The sequence below is a fragment of the Heterocephalus glaber genome, unplaced genomic scaffold, assembly GCF_053883595.1.
Source record: "Heterocephalus glaber isolate CG9 unplaced genomic scaffold, H.glaber_assembly_v1.0 deba00001571, whole genome shotgun sequence".
Taxonomy (NCBI): domain Eukaryota; kingdom Metazoa; phylum Chordata; class Mammalia; order Rodentia; family Bathyergidae; genus Heterocephalus; species Heterocephalus glaber.
The window spans coordinates 217,698-234,991 of NW_028258356.1; the positions used below are offsets into that span (position 1 = coordinate 217,698).

Here is a 17,294-nt window from a genome sequence, read left to right on the forward strand (position 1 = left end):
CCATGATATTTCTTCCTTGGAGCCAGGCAACCATGGACTGAGACCTCTGAAACTGTGAGTCAAAATAAACCTTTCCTTCCTAGAGTTGAAAGTCTCAGGTATTGTGTTCCAGCAACAGGAAAGCTGGCCAATACCTTATATCTGCTTTACAGATGAAGAAGCTGAGGGCCAAATGCCACCTGGTTGATTAAGTAGTTGGTCTGGGATGCACACCCAGATCCCTTTACCTTAAAAGTAAACCCTTTTTTTCTTGTCAAACACTTGTATGACATATATAGCACCACAGGGTAATTAGAACTGAGGAGTTAAAGTACAAGAGATCATTAAAGTCCTTCCTTCTGCACATCCTCTTGTGAACGATTTATAAAATCTCTCCATATCTGCAGGAGATTGGTTCCAGGCACTCTGTGGACACAAAAATCCAAGACTGCTCAAGTCCCTTATTTTAAGTAGTGTTGTCATACAACCTATGCACATCTTCCTTTGAATCATCTCTAGGACTTATGACCCCTAATACAATGTAAATGCTATATAAATAGTCATTCTACTAACAATAAAAAAGTTTACACATGTTCAATATAGGTATAATTTTTTTGCAAATATTTTCAATACATAGTCCATTGAATTTGTGCATCTGCAGACATGGAGGGCAAGCAGTGCATTTTTAATATTCTCTTTATCAGACATTAGTAAGATCAATGAATATTTATGTGGTACTTAAAAAAATCTAGAAGGTAGATTAAAAAAAAAAAAAGAATTATCCACTTGCCTTACAAGCTCAAGGACCCGAGTTCGATCCCTGGGACCAAAAAAAACAAGCATTATCATTCTATGAAATAAATGGGACATAAATCTGGACTAGTTCAGCTACTCCTAGTTGCCCAAACATTAGTAACTTAAGTTAGACACCTATGTGAAGCAACTAGGTTAGAACTTTATATACGACCTTAAAAACAATCACAGAATCATAGTGAATGGCCTGCCAGCTTCTGGAAAATTTGATGTTCTCATTCTTCCCTACTTCTCAAACTACTTTAATTCTGAAGACCCTTTTAGAAACATATAAAAATGCAGGGCTGGGCATGGTGGCACATGCCTGCAATACTAGCTATTTGGGAGGCTGAAACAGGAGGATCCCAAGTTCAAGGCCAGCCAGGGAAACTTAGCGAAACCTTCTCTCAACATTTAAAAATAAAAATGTCTGGGAAAGTAGCCCAGTGCTTCCTGGATTCAATCCCCAGTACCCCCCACACACATACACTCAAAAACAGTGAAGTAACTATGAAATAGGACTTTGTTAGTCTAGATGAACAACTCATGGATCCTCATCCATCACTGGTGATCCCTTTTTCTGCTCCCTTCAACATACATGCCTTCCTAGGGCCAAGGTCACTGACATTCTTAACCCAAATTGAACTAAATCCTTTCTGTTAAATATGATTCTATTTTTATAAATATTCAATTATTTAATTCATACGCCTACCACTATGTGCCAGCCACATATTTCCACAAAAACAAAAGGAAAGATGGAAAGAAAGAAAGGAAGAAAGAAAGAAAGAAAGAGAGGAGGGGATTTGTTCCCATTGCCATTTCTTATGCAATTTGTCCTCATTGACAAGACTTTCAAAAAAAAAAAAGAAAGACTTTCATCTATACATTTTTCACCTACATCCCATCGCAATACACAACCACGCCTGAAAATAATGCCTAAACTCTTCCACAATGATAGCTTGAATAATACATAAAATAGGGCCGGGGATTTAGCTCAGTGGTTTCACCACCTGCTGCACAAGCTCAAAGACCTGAGTTCAATCCCCAGTACCAAAAAAAAGAAATCAGAAACAACCTCCTTAGTTATATTGGTATAATATGGATAATGACATTCATAATCATATCTTAGAAAGAATAAAGTAGTATAAGAATATTTCCCAGATGTTCCCATGCGCTTCTCTGGCAGCTGGTCACATGGGGAGGGTGGGGTGAGGCCTGTGGCCTCTGTCTGTGGTCCAGTAGCGTCCAGCTGTCCCAGGCTAAGCTCCAGGGTATGGCGCCACGGGAGCCAGCTCTGGGGCCCCAATAACAGTCCACCTCCGCAGCTCTTGGCCTGGCTTGAGGATCTCCCCTGATCTGAGAATGTCTACTTCTCGATATGAAACAGTGGCTGAAATTGGTGTTGATGCTTATGGGACTGTGTACAAGGCCCTTGATCCCTACTTTGTGGCCCTCAGGAGTGTATGAGTCCCCAGTGGAGGAGCTGGAGGAGGCCTACCCATCAATCAGTTCAGTAAGTGAGGTGGCCTTACTAAGGCGGCTGGAGGCATGTGAGCATCCCAGTGTTGTTGGGTAGATGGACCTCTGTGTCACTTCCTGAACTGACCAGGAGATCAAGGTGACTCTAGTGTTTGATCATAGAACAAGGCCTTAGAACAGATCTCAACAAGGCACCTCCACCAGGCTTGCCAGCTAAAACCATCAAGGATCTGATGTGCCAGTTTCTAAGAGGCCCAGATTTCCTTCATGCCAACTATGTCATTCATCAAGAACTGAAAACAGAGAACATTCTGGTGACAAGAGGTGGGACAGTCAAGCTGGCTGACTTTGGCCTCACCAGAATCTACAGCTACCAGATGGCCCTTAGACCAGTGGTCAGTGAAAAGATAGTAACCAAATGGGTTCTGGCTGGGGGTAGGAGAGTGATTGCCCATACCAGCTGAGAAGTCCTGTGTTTTACTCATCTACCGTAACTACTCCCTTTAGGTAGTTTCACTCTGGTACTGGGCTCCTGAAGTTCTTCTGCAATCTACATACAAAACACCTGTGGACATGTGACATGTTGGCTATATCTTTGCAGAGCTGTTTCATCAAAAGCCTCTCTTCTGTGGAAACTGAAGCTGACCAGTTGGGAAAAATCTTTGACCTGACTGGGCTGCCTCCAGAGGATGCTGACCGAGAGATGTATCTTTACCCCAGGAGGTTGTTTTCCCCAGAGGGCCAAGCCCAGTGCAGTCAGTGGGGCCTGAGATGGAGGAGTCTAGAGCACAGCTGCTGCTGGAAATGCTGACAAATCTCTGCATTCCAAGCCCAGCAGCACTCTTACCTACATAAGGAGGAAGGTGACTCACAGTGAGCAGTGGAGTGGCTGCCATAGAAGGAGAAGCTGCCATTTCCCTTCTGGACTCTTGAGTGGAGAGAACCCCCACTGAGAAGGGGACCTCTGCCCTTGTCTCTGAGGCTGTGGCACTCCCTCTACTTTTCACGGAGAATATTTTGCCTCCTTAGTGACATTTCCCACCCTCCCTCCTTTTGAGGTTTATCCTTCTCATGCCCCGTTCCTCCACACTAAGGGGAGTATCTCTTCCCTCATCTTACCTTGATACTGGTCCTCTTTTATAGAGGAAAACAAAACAAGACAAAGAAATGTGAAGAAAAAAACATTTCCCAATAGTTTTTATAAACAGTCTCTATAATATACTCATAGATTTAAAATATTTACAATTTTTAAAAAAGAATATATTCATAATTAAAAGAGAAATCGAGGAACAAAAGTAATCCATTTACATAAAACCATCAAGAAAAAGGTAGGCAGTCTGTAATCTAGATCAGTTTAGTCTTAACATTCAAACTACTGCATAAAAACTCCTTTGGAGTAGGATGACTTTTAGTTTTTAAAGGCTTCGTTGTAGCCATCTTCTAATCATTCAAGATCAAATGCAAGAACAGTGAAAACAAAGAAAGCTTCCCATGACTGCAATAAAATGACAAATTTCCTCTCAATCTTTCCCCTAACTCAAGGAACTGAATCTAAGCTTTCTCTGGCCTAGTTCTATGTAACTATATCTACTCTTTGCTTGCCATTAGATTTGTTGTAGCTTCGAGTTTGAGGTTCCATGTTTGGTTTGTTTTGTTTGGTTTGGTTTGGTTTGGTTTTGTATGGTTTTATGGCACTAAGAATCAGACCTAGGGCCTCACACATCCCAAGCCCTACCACTGAGCCACAATCCTCACACCATCAAGTTTTTTATTTTGGGCTGTGGACCCAAGGTAACATGCATTTTATACACAGGTAGAGTTACTTAGTGGCACAGTCTGAAAAACACTTCCCTTTGTCACTAATAACCTGAAATTCCACCACACAAAAATGCATTTCTTTGGGTCAAAATGTTGTCCTCTATTAAAATGTTAAGTATAGCTGGGCACAAGAGCACATGCCTATAATCCCAGATATTCAGGAGGCTAAGGAAGGAGGATCACAAGGTAGAGGCCAAGCACAGGCAATTTAGCAAACCACTGTCTCAAAACTTAAAAAAAGAAAAAGACTACAGATGTAGTTCATCGGTAGAGCACTTGTCTAGCATGTGTGAGGCCCTACGTTCAATCTTCAGTACTACAAAAACATAAATAACCCCTTTGATTATGCACCAGAATCACCTATAACACTTTAATCTATTAAAAGACAGATTACTAGACCCCATGCCCAGAGTTCTTGATTTTACTCAGGTAGGACCTGAAATTTTTCATTTCTAACAACTTCCCTAGTGATGTTAATGCTTTTGTGCGGGGACCACACTTCAATAACCCCAGTATATATCAACCCTGAAGATCTGGGGAGCAGCTGACACGGAGTGAGGGCGGAGTGAGGTATGAGCCTCAGGCCACTGCATATGTAGGCCTGGACTCTGGGCTCAGAACAGCAAAATGTCATGGACACAGAGGGAAACAGGAAACAGCATCGTGAAAAAACGTGAAGGCAGAATTGGAGAAACTACTTCCGAGAAAAAATATAATTGTTTACAATTTACAATTTGGATGCTTGATACATTCTTTACCAGAAGGAAAATAGTTACTTTGGTGTTACACTTTAGGGTCCAGACAGAACCACAGTAGTGTTTTGCTGAAAGAGAACATTCTCAGTTTAAAAAAAGAGGAATAAAATATGTAGCTGTATCCCAGTCAACACGTGGACAATCTTGAAATCATGGCTAGCTGATGTTAATATTTTGACACTTTTAGTCCTCTTTTTTTGTTTGTTTTTGTTGTTGTTGCTCTGACTTTTCCCTAATTGCTGAGTAAGAGTCTGTAAATCTAACTTTATTCTTCTAAAAACTACACAGTAAGTTCTAGAGCAGAATCACTTAAGTTCTCAGATGTTTTTCTTTGTATTTTTTCTCAAAGCTTCTCAGAGATTCAGGAAAAGCAAACTTGCTTTACTTTTATTATTATTATTAATGTCTCATTCCATTAGAAATGGAAGAAATAACTGAATGAGATTATAAAAATTACATAAATGTTTACATAATTACATAAACATTTGGCAAAGTAATGTTTCTAACACTCTCCCCACCCACCCACCCCTACACAATGCAATGTTCTACTCACAAGATAATTGCAGGATTTATTCTAAAACAGTAATGCATAATGATGCACCCTGGTAATAAGATGAATACTTCAAGTTGTAGACTGTCTCCTGTCACACTCTACTTGTGACCACATCTGGGGATATGTCATATACATCTAAAATATATGACACCTCTACAATCCAAATTTTATGTCATTTGTATGACTGCTTCTACTGAGGATATCACTACCCAAAAGATTGACAGTGTAATTTCTTCTACAGAAAATTAGATTTGGATTTTAGACTTCCTCTTTGGCCATTCAAATCTTAGTTAAAAGGGAGTTTAAGTCTGAATTATTTCAAAAGCATCATCCTATCAGAAAAAATGTATTAAGTATGTAAATAATTCTTTTGTCCTGTCCAATTCAACAACTTAAGCCCTGAAAGCAAAGTAAGACTGTACATGTCAGCCATATCAATGGCAGCACACAGAAACATATTCATGCTGTGCACCTAATGTTATAATAGTAGTGACATAAAAATTTAATTTAATGACCTAACTGATCATCTCTTAAATTATTAAAATAGTTTACAAGAATAGTTTAAAGTAAACTGCAAGGCAATATTCTAAGATGAAAAAATTCTGAGTATAATATTATGGCTTCAGATGATTTCTCATCTTGACTCTAATACTGTCAGTTAACCTGTCACCATGCTTCTTTGCATGTTTGCAAAATGTATGGTTCATTTTTCTTCAACATTTCAGCTTTGCTTAGAAATGCTGGGCAACGGGAAAGAATGAGTTCATGATGCACTGGCTTATGAGGCTACTCTTAGCAGTGACTATAAATACTGCCATCAGTCTCATTTTTATGGTACTGATAAAGGAAGGTAACCTGTGTAAAGGAGTTAGTTAAATGAGCCAAAATGTCATTGCTCAATGCTGGTGATGCATTAATTCTTAGTCCTATAATTGGAAAACAGGCTATGAAGTCTTTAGTGGCTGCCTGGCCAGCTAGTCAACCAGTGCACACCATTATAACAGCAAAAGGAAATGTCATGCAGCACTTCCGTAAGTGCATCATAGGGTTTATTCTGCAAATGCTTTCTCTTTCTTTTTTATTGGTTCATTTGCAGTTTTTATTTGCTTTCACTTCTAGCTAAAAGAAGCTTTGTGATGACTATGTCCTTTCTAAAAATTATCTGTACTCTTTTCCAAAGGACAATTTGTCTGCTTAGCAATATGAACTAATGCTTGTGGACACTTTGGAAAGCAACACAGTTAATGAGATTACTGTTAACTCAATAAACAGAGTGAAATGCAAGGAGACTCTAGTTCTATGTATTTTCCTCTTATGACACTGTTTGACACTCTGTGATCACATTCTTTCAAATAGTTACATAAACCACACAATATATAGAAACTTTAGAAACAGGTATATAAGCATAGAACACAAAAAATATGTTGAGAAATCAACATCTATATTTATAGATTAATGTAAAGAAAATGTTGATAAAAATTTTTAAATTATGCTGATATATGATTTAGGAAAGTAAAGTCAATTATGGTGGTTTACATCTGTAATCTCATCACTCAGAAGGCTGAGGTAGGAAGATTGCCAGGAATCTAAGACCAGCCTGGGCTACACATTAAGTTCAAGACCAGACTAAACTACACAGAATAACTTGTCTCAAAAAAAAAAGCAGAAGAAGAAAGATTCATTAAAGATTCTCTAATAAGAAGAACAAAAGAATGTACATATAACCACACCCAGAGATCTCAGAAGAAATTATCATATGTTATTGCATAGAAAGTCATAGGATTAAAAAGTAAATTAGAGTGCCAGGGATTTAGTTCAGTGCCACTGCGCCTGCCTTTCAAGTGCAAGGTCTTGAGTTTGATCCTCGGTACCAAAAAAAGTAAATTAGATTATACTTGAAAATAAGAGAAACTTTATTTTCAAAAATCCTGATATAAGCCAGGTGTGGTGATACATGCCTGTAATCCCAGCACTCCAGAAAGCTGAGGCAGGGTATCATGAGTTTCAGCCCAGACTGGGCAATTTAAGCAAGATCCTATCTCAAAAAAATTTTCTTTGGTATACAGATGGGGATGTAGCTCAGTGTGAGGGCCCTGGGTTTAATCTCCAGTCTTGGGGGGAGGGGGCGGTAGAGGGAGGACTATGAGGGAAAAATTATTTACTATGGAAAAGAACTAGCTTTGAGTAAGACAGTATTCAACTAAACAACAAACATAGGGGCCAGGGATTTAGCTCAGTGGTTCTGCTGCCTGCCTTGCAAGCACAAGGTCCTGAGTTCGATCCCTGGTAACAAAAAAAAAACAAAAAACAAAAAACAAAAAAAAAACATAATTGAGCCATCTTGTGACTGTAAGTATAAAGAAAAAAGAAACCAACTTAAGAAAGATTAAAAAGAAAAAGAAAAAGGAAGAAAAATAGGCCAAAGAAAAGATTGTGATAAGAAGGCTTCTGAATTATCAAAAGATTTCCATAGTCAACACAGCCAGAGCCCTCCCAGTGATAACTCAGAAACATTATTTATCAAAACAAAATTCTCCTGTGCTTCACACAAGAGGCCTTTAATTTCAAGTAGAAGTCTGTGGTGGATAAATCCAACTTGCTAAAGTAAATGTTAACCCTTGAGCTGAAACACTGAAGACTCTCCACATTCAAGAAATACTTTGTGTGTTTTTGGAGAGTTCACAAGAGAGAACTTAAGATTGTGAGGTTCTTCTAATGACACTCTTTCAGAACATACACCCACTTAATGAATTTCATGAGTCTCCAAAGAAGCATTCCCAAATGCAGCTCACACAACATCCACGTATCAGTCCCCAAAGGAATCCCTTATTTTGATCCATGACACCCACAGTTCAGCCAGAACTGAGGAAAGCTAGGATGACAACGATCCTACAGTTAGGTCCATAGCCACTGTTGTGTCTTCATCTGCAGGAGAGTTCTATTCACACACCTGCACAAGGAGAGACCCTTGTCACCCTTCTAGGTTCCCCCCCACTCTTGGAGTCAGACTGTTGGCAGTATTTGCCCTCCCAATCCCTACCCTACCCAAGCACTGCAGACTACATCTTAGGCATGCTTGGACTCATCCTCGTTGAAAATGGAACAATATACACAAAGATAAGTGGTCTTCTTACCAACCATACCCCGTCTCAAGGGCCATTTACTGCCATCTATTGCAAGATGCTGCTCCCACAAAAGAAGCAGGTGGCTGAAGACAACTGAAGCCCGTTCAAAAACTATGAGATTAAATTATATTAAAATATATATTATTCCACCATAATTCTTTAATTATACTAATGTAGAATCCTACAGGACTTCTTCTCTAAAATATGTGAAGATTTAAATTTTTATTATTTTTTAAATAATTATTTACAGAATTAAATTTGTTGAATACTTTTTAAATGTTTTCTCTGTGTCCTCAATAGCATGGTAGGCACTGGGGAAAGAAATGAATATCCCTTAAAGGACTCTGTATTAAAAGATTAAGTGCCCTGGGGAACACAGGCAAGCAAATCAATGCAATATGATGAGTACTATACTAGGGATAAATTCAAGGAGGTGTGGAATACGTAGGAGGGCATATATTGAGGGGTTGGGTGTGTTTGCCCAGTGCTTAAACTGAATTTTGAAGAGCAAGTGTGATACATGTAGACAAAAGAAAGAGAAGGATTTCTACACAGAGGGAATTGCATAACCAAAATCACCCACATGAGAAAGAGTACACTACTTTGAAGGAATTGTAAACAGAATGGTCTGGCTGGGAGAAAAGAAGGCATGAGGGAAATAAAGATGGGCAGGGCAAAAAAATAATAGTAGTAATAATTTTATTTCTTTCTAAAAAAAAAACGATGGGCAATAGCTCAGTGGTAGAGCACTTGCCTAGAATATAAGGCCCTGTGTTCAATCCCAGTACTATGGGTTGGGAAGGAGAAGAGTAAAGGAAGGAAGAAAAGAAAGAAAAAAAGAAGGAAAGGAAGAAGAAAGGGAAGGAGGGAAAGTAAGGAAAATAAGGCTGGGAAGAGAAGAACAGATGCCAGAGAATCCTTCATGCTATTCTGAGTTTTCCTTTGATCCTGAAGACACCAATAAAGGACTTTTCTTTTTCTGATGGTGAATTTGGGCCCCAGTTCCCTCTTTGAGCTCACCTGCTACATGATTTTGGGAGCCAGGTCTCTACTTCCTAATATTAAGCAAAAGGTGTGCCTACAGGTATAGCACCTGGTGATTTCCCCTAGTGATCCCCACCTCCTGGTGATCATGTCCTTGTAGAATCCCCTCCGCTGAGTGTGGACTAGGCCTGATGGATTTTTTAATCAATTTTTTCTCTTTTAAACTAGATTTCTTTTTATTGGTATATTTTAGATATACATGATGATAACATTCATAATAGAGAATTTGTACCGTACATGATATATAATCTTATCTCTCCATCATATTTGAAAGGTAGTTTTGCAGGGTACATCAGTCTAGGTTGGAAGTTATCATTTGGGGCTTGAAATACTTCATGCCAAGCTCTCCTTGACTTGAGGGTCTGTACAGGGAGGCTGCTGTGATTCTGATGGATTCGTTTGTAGGCAATTTGTTTCTTTTTCCTAACAACTTTTAGTATTCTGTTCTTGGGTTGAATTTCTGAATTGACTATTATATACCTTAGTGTATTTTTTTTTATCATGGCTAATTGAAGCTCTATATGCCTCATTTATCTGTATGTCAAATTCCTTTTCCATGCTTCGGAAGTTTTCTGCCATTACTTCTATAAACAGGTTTTTTTCTGTCATTTGCACTATCTCCTTTTTCACTGACTCTGATCAATCTCATGTTATTCTTCTTTGCATCATCTAGCAGCTATTGGATTGATTTTTTTTTTGTGGTCCCTTGCTATTTTTAAGAAATCTTTCTTTCTATGATTGCTAACTGCAATCCTGTCTTCTCTATCTGATATTTTGTCCTCACATTGGCTCATTCTGCTGTGTATACTTTCAATGGAATTTTTACTCTCCTGCATATCTGTTTGAATCTGTTTCATGAATTCCACTTCTTTCCTATGTTGGGCATTCATGATTTCCATCATTTTCTTAAGCTCCTCTAATATTTTTATCTGTATCTGCTCTACAGTCATTAACCATGTCCTTCACTTTGGTCACTATCTCTGTAGTTATCTGAGAAATTACTTCTGATTTGACTTTTTCTAGAACTTCATTCATCTGCTTTGTTACTTCCAATGTTGCCACTTCAGAGAGTCCAGGTGTGTGGCTTTTGACTTGTTCCACCTCATTGCCCTGAGGGTTTGCCTCTGATGAGCTGAAAATTTAGGGTTGCGTCTTGCTTCTGTGCCTTCTTTTTCTTTTTTTCTTTTGTACCAGGGATTGAACTCAGGACCTTGCATTTGCAAAGCAGACATATTGCCACTGAACTAAATCCCCTCATTTTCTTTTTCTCTTTTTTAGTTTAATTCCTGGGTTGATGTTTGTAAATTGCTTATGAAGGTAGCTTTATTGCTAGTATTGGGAACCCTTAGGAAATGACTACTTCTCAGAGATGTTTTCCAGGTGTTTTCCAAGGCTGGCTTTTGAGTTTTGAGTCTATTGCAAAATCCCACCTCTTCAATTTGTTGAGGTTGAGAAGTTGCTGTCTATTTGGCCTAGCCCCAGTTCTTTAGCACTGATCTATAGTATTGTTTGTGATCTATCTCAGTCTTGGCATATCAGGAAAAACAACTAATTAGAACAATTATGTCACCTTGGCTAAAGCAATACAATTAATAATAACAATAGCTTCAAACAGCCTAGAAAATGGCAAACTGTGGTAACTATTAATTTGCCACCTTTAACCATATGAACTAGGTTTGTGGTTATATAACAAAATCTAAAACAAATATGAAAATTGTATACATTAAATATACCCTCAATATGGCCACTTTACCTTCAGGGGAAAAAATTTAAAAGGGGGTAGGAGAAATAAAAAGAGAGAAGTAGAACCAGAGAAAGAGAGTAGAAGCAAGGCTGGAGGACAAAAGAAGATTACATGAACTTTAAGAAACTGGTGAAGAAGACAAGAGGAAAAGAGAAGAAATCAAAACAACAAAATGCCAAAAATTAATTAGAAACAACATTCAAACTCATATAAAAATAAGAACAATCAATAAAAACAACAATGAAAAAGAAAAGAAGAAAAAATTGGTCACTTCAGGGTGTATCTCTGCTGTCACTGGTAGACAGAATGAGCAAACAGAGCCCAGATCTGTGTTTACTAATCCCAGCAAACCAGCCATGGATTTAAAGCAGGGTAGTGGGTAATCCCAGCAAGCCTGCACCTTTAGTTCCATTGAAGTTCAGGCTGGTTTCTGGCTGTAAGGCTAGAACCTGTTTTGTTCAACCTGCAACATTCCATGTACCTCCTGCTGGCTTGAACTCAGCTCCCTGCCAGCTTGAACTTGACTCCTTGACCTCTGGCTGTCTTGAATTTAGTTCCACCTTACCCTGACTGACACTGGTCAGCCCACAGCTCCTTCCAAGCTCAGCTGGCCTCTGTCCAAAATGGTGACTGGCCAACTGCCCTCTCCTGGGGGACATCTGAACCTGAATAACTCACCAGCCACTGAAGTCTGATGCATCCACTGCTTCACTCCACTGGTACATTTCTCCATGGAGGCCTCTGGAGTTCCCAGTAGTCATGGTGTCTCTGCAGGTTCAAGGTACTCCTCCCATGCACTGAATTATGGCTTAAGGAGAAAGCTCGACTTCCCACCTCTTTCTTCTGCATTGAGATTTTCACTCTCCCTATGTGCTTCAATTCTAACTTCAGATCCTTTCTGGGTCCTGGGAACCCATTTCCCTCCTTCTTCTCTTCCCCATATTGCTACAGTCCAACATCTAGACACCAAATCTTGGAGAGGTTATTTTTTGCTGTTCACTAGTCTTCCATTTTCCTGGAAGTTCTCAATAAAGGACTTTTGATAGAGGTGTTATATAGTCATATTTGGCTTTAGACAAAAGAAATTCTAAGATCTGTTTTTTTTAAAAAAATGAATAAGGTAGACCAAGACAGAGAGACTAATCAGGATATTAGTAATAGTTATCCAAGGATTCAAAATGGACTAGCAGGATAGCAGCATGATTTAAAAGATAGAAAAAAACAGAGTAAGCAATACTTAAAGATGACATTAATTGGAGAAAGTTTAGAGTTTACTTCCAAGTTTCTGGCTTGGACACCAAAAGAGGAAATAGAGAAGAGGTCATTTTGGATTTGAGGTGCCCCAAAATATCCAAAGGAAACTGCCAAAAGAAAGCTGTCAATGCCAGCTCAGAGGACTATCCCTGTGGGAGGAATAATAACCCAGGGGTATGTGTACAAGGTTATGAGAAAGCTAAGGAAAGAACTTTGGCAATACTAACATAATTTTTTCAAACTTATAAGTCTTGTTTAGAGCAGTGCTCCTGAATTAGCAAAACATGATTAATATTAATGTTATACAAATAATAATCTAATATTTCTTCAATATTTCATGTATAGGGCTGGCACAAGACTACAGCTTCCTCACTGCAAATGCAAAAATCTCCATGCCAATGACAATTACCATAGGGCAATATGGGACCTGGCTAGGAACCACCATTTCATATACCCACTTCAATAGTATTTCAGGGAGTCCATGAGATCAATTTTATTTTTATGACAAAACAAGGCATTGTCTTTTCACTCTGTTGATATTTGCAATGATAACAGACAAACTGCTAGCACATTAGCACAAATCAAGGAAGTGGTACTTACTGTATCAGTAGTCATCACCATGAATTTATAGGAAAAAATAATTTCACTTTATATTTTCCTTGGTGAAACAGTAAAAATATTACCTTCTTACACCTCAACCTGAGGGATATTTTGTGAGATGAAATCAGAAGTATATGTGAACCACTTATGTATGTCAAAGTAGAAGTGTTTCTATTGTTTCTAGGAAAAGTATCTGTGCAATTGTTTGAGTTGCAATCTCAACTAGCCATTTTTCCCCATGGGTCATCATTTTTACTTAAAAAAACAATTGACAGAAAAACAATGATGATTCAGACGTGGGTTTTTGGCTTAGCAGGGGTTTTTTGTTTTGTTTTGTTTTGTTTATTTCTGAGGTTGAACCCAGGACCTTCACTCTGAGCTATATCTGTAGCTGGTTTGTTTTTTTGTGTTTTTGTTTTTGTTTTTGTTTTTCGACAAGATCTAGCTAAATTGCCCAGACTGGGCTCAAACCTGCAGTCCTCCTGCTTCAGCCTCCCAGAGTGCTAGAATTATAGGCAATCACCACCACACCCAATTCCTTGGAAGATGAACACAGTGAGCCTGTCACTTCAAGGAAAACAATAAACAGGTTTTGCTGCCAATGACAGCACTCAAGGTTCAAAATTGGAATTGTGGAAAACATATCTATAATAATAAGCTTGACAACTTCCCAATGCTTAAGAGTTTTCTGATGACATCAATGATGACATTAATAGATGTGATTTTTTTTTTATATTATATAATACAGTGTATATACCTTTATGGTAGGTTTGTTACCTGATTTGGGGGTGCTGGAGTTTCCTTCTATAGATGGTTTCTAGGCTCTTTCTGTCCTAAACAAAGAATTGGTCAAGCCAAATGCAAAAGACAGTGAGGTTTTACATTTATTAAAGATAGGAAAAGAAATAGGCTCTGCAGAGCAAGTTTGAGCCAAGTAAAAGTAGTAAAAAAAAAAAAAGTGCACTCTACAGCATGAGAATAGACCACTGAGAAATAGAGAACACAGTATCAAAGAGTACAGTGGTAGCTGTCCTTTTGTATCTCCCATTCCTCAAGCTGACATCAGGTCTAGGCTATTCTATCAAAGACTTGCTTGAGTTCTTGCAGGAACTGAAGACAGCCAGGTGTGGTGGCACACACCTGTAATCTCGGCACCTGGGAGGCTGAGGCAGGAGGATCTCTGAAAGTTTGAGGCCAGCCTGGTCTGCACAGTGAGTTCAAGGACAGCCTCAAATACATAGTGAGACCTTGTCTCAAAAAAAAAAAAAAATGAAGAGAGAACTTTATGATTGGTTCCACATACAGGGCTTTGGGAACCATTCTGTGCATGTGTCCTGGGACTCTATAATTAACAGATCACACCTACTTCCCCAGCCAGCCTGCCACCCCCTAATCTCCTGCCTCAGTGAATTAATATTTTCCCAATGACCAATGAGTGATGCTAAATAATCAAAATTTGCAATGAGTCATTTAAAGTACAAGACAGACTAATGGATTTTAGTGTACCAGAGTACAAATAGTTCATTGATATGAGTACAAATTGTAACTAACCTTTACATTAACATGTAATGAAATCATTGTTATTTTAAATAAATAGTTTCAAATTTCTCAGGGGTTTTTTTTGTACTAACTTTAAATGTGACAAATATTGATAGGTGTGACTACATAATTTATGCAAACAAAAAGCTCTTTGGGGAGCCACAGTTATTTTTAAGAGATTAAAGAATCTTGAGAACAAAATGTTGCAAACCATTCTCCCAGGGAAACACAAAGCAGGTCTCATTTTTTTATGGTGCTGGCGATCCAACCCAGAGTCTCATGCATTCTAGGCAAGCACTGTACTCTCAGCCAAAACCCTAACCGCAAAAAACAGATTTTAGAAAGAGGGACATTCTCACAGGTCCATTGTCCTTCAATCATCCCTTCCCTGTTTCCCTCTCCATTGCCCTGTTTATCCGTGTTCAGAAATGTCAGTCTAATTCTTCCATCCATTGATCATCTTTATCTACTTCCCCAATACACAAATCAGTATGAGGTCATATTTCTACTTCCAGAAAGTTCTGTGTTATCTGTGTTACCGGTTTGGAAGCCCACCCTTCTCAGAAACTGATCTGACTTGCAACAACAAAACTGTCTCCTCACTGTAATGAATATATCTTATTTTCCATAATATTTTTTAAATCATTAAGAATTCTGATTATTTTTCCATGACTCTAACTAATCTTATTTTTGAATGCCTTATGTTTTATTAGCTAAGCTATTCAAGCAGAAAGATGAATACTGGGAACTCTCTCAGTCAATAAAATTTCATTAGATTATTTCTATACACACATTGAAATGTAATTAGTCTGTTTTCATCATGATGTGTAAACACATTAAAATGAGTAAGTTTTTCTGTTCCTAATCAATGGAAGTAAACAGAAATTTATATATATGAGCAAATAATACTCTTGATAAAATATTCACATGCCTAAATTGGCATGCTAGTACAAATTTATTAATGTAAGAATAGCATGCTACAAATACATGTACAAAAATGTTTCTTCTGTTTTCTGATTCTTTAGTTAATCTATATTTGCATTAAATAAATTTCCTCTCACATGATTGCCACACTGGAATTATTTCATTTCTAGGACAACTTGCCTGTGTTTTTGAACTTTAAATAGCACTTTCCATTTCATAGGTACACTTAAAAATCATTCTGGCAGATACTGTGGGTTGACACATATAACATCTATTCCAACATGTTCCTAGCAGAAGTTGTAAACACAAAAGCTATATTTCTTAGCCTTCCTTAAAGCTCGCGTTCTGAGTTGACTGAGGTTCCATCAGTCAAAAGCAATCATGTGGGTCTTGGTTTTAGACAGGAGATAAATGCAGGGAGAAAAGGTAAAAGACATCTTGCTGCTGGTGTAGGCTGGATCAGGCTGGATCTGCGGAGGCTCCTGCAGTGAGATTCTAGAGCCAAGACCTCAAGCAAGACTCCTGATTTAACAGATGGCTTCTTGATCAGGGCAGGAACAGCAGTCCAGTTCCATGGGGGCTTTAGAAGTTAAGCTATAGAAGCTCAGCACCCGCCAGGGCTCTTTCTTCAGCTCCTTGTCCACAGTGATTTGGTAAGCCATTTTACATCCTACAGTGCAACTCTTTCTGCTTCTGTTAGCGGGAGTTGATTCTGTCTTCTCAATGATGGGCAAGGCTTCCCGTTTAAGATATTAGCCATTAGACATGATGCTGTATTTAAAACTTCTTTCTTTACTGATGTGGCAATTATAGTACATTGGAGTTGGCACCATTTAATGGTCGGGTGACACAATAATTTAATTTCCATTTAAACTTAGAAAATACATTATCAGAAGTTGATTAACCTATCTGGAGATGGGGGGTATTCCTTGGCTCAAGGGTTTTGGCACTATGGCCTACTGAGAGAGTCACTGAACTCGTCTCTGATTATAGTTCCCATGCTCCCCAAAAAAACAAAACGTGCTTGCATTTAAGCAAAGCTTTTATAGTTTTTTAAATGCTTTCATATACATTGTCTCGGTCTTAATCCACCACAACTGAAAAGCAAAAGGAAAAGAATTATCACATCCACATTAAAAATGAAAGAACTATACTTCAAAGAAGCTAAATAATTTGCTCAAGGTGTAGTAGATAAAAGGCAGAGGCAAAACTAGGACCTAGGGCATCTGTCTGGTATTCTAGTGCTTTTTTCTTGAGTATTCCTCTGAAACATGTACATGCTTAACTGAAAATCCCCAAGTATATATTATAACAGGATCATAAGTTTCTACCTAATATCCATTCCATTTTCTTCTCTCAAACTAGACCCTCAGGTTGATTGGAAGCAATAATGCACCTAATTATGAGATTCCACTTCCCATTCTCCCTTATGCCTATGTTCTGGTCATGAAAATATAAACAGAATTGTTGAATGAGACCTACTGGAAAGGTACTAAAAAGAAAATAACTTAGCTGAAAGAAGAACTCTTTTATGCTATGTTTCTTCCTTCCTGCTCCTTGGAATGCAGATGTGATAGCAAGAGTTCAATCAGCCATACTGACTCACTAGAGACTGGATGTCACTTCCTCTGAGGGGAGTAACAAAAGGGATTCTGGATCGATGACTTTACAGAGATACAATGCTACTC

The 17,294-nt window shown here is 38.3% G+C and overlaps 1 protein-coding gene and 1 pseudogene across 6 annotated transcripts in view; one reads left to right on the forward strand and one right to left on the reverse strand.

Annotated features, from left to right (window-relative positions):
- The window catches only part of LOC147823637 (uncharacterized), a 121,549-nt gene that overhangs the window by 71,756 nt on the left and 32,499 nt on the right, over nucleotides 1–17,294 (reverse strand). The window lies entirely within an intron of this gene.
- Nucleotides 2,134–3,127, forward strand: LOC101696778 (cyclin-dependent kinase 4-like; annotated as a pseudogene).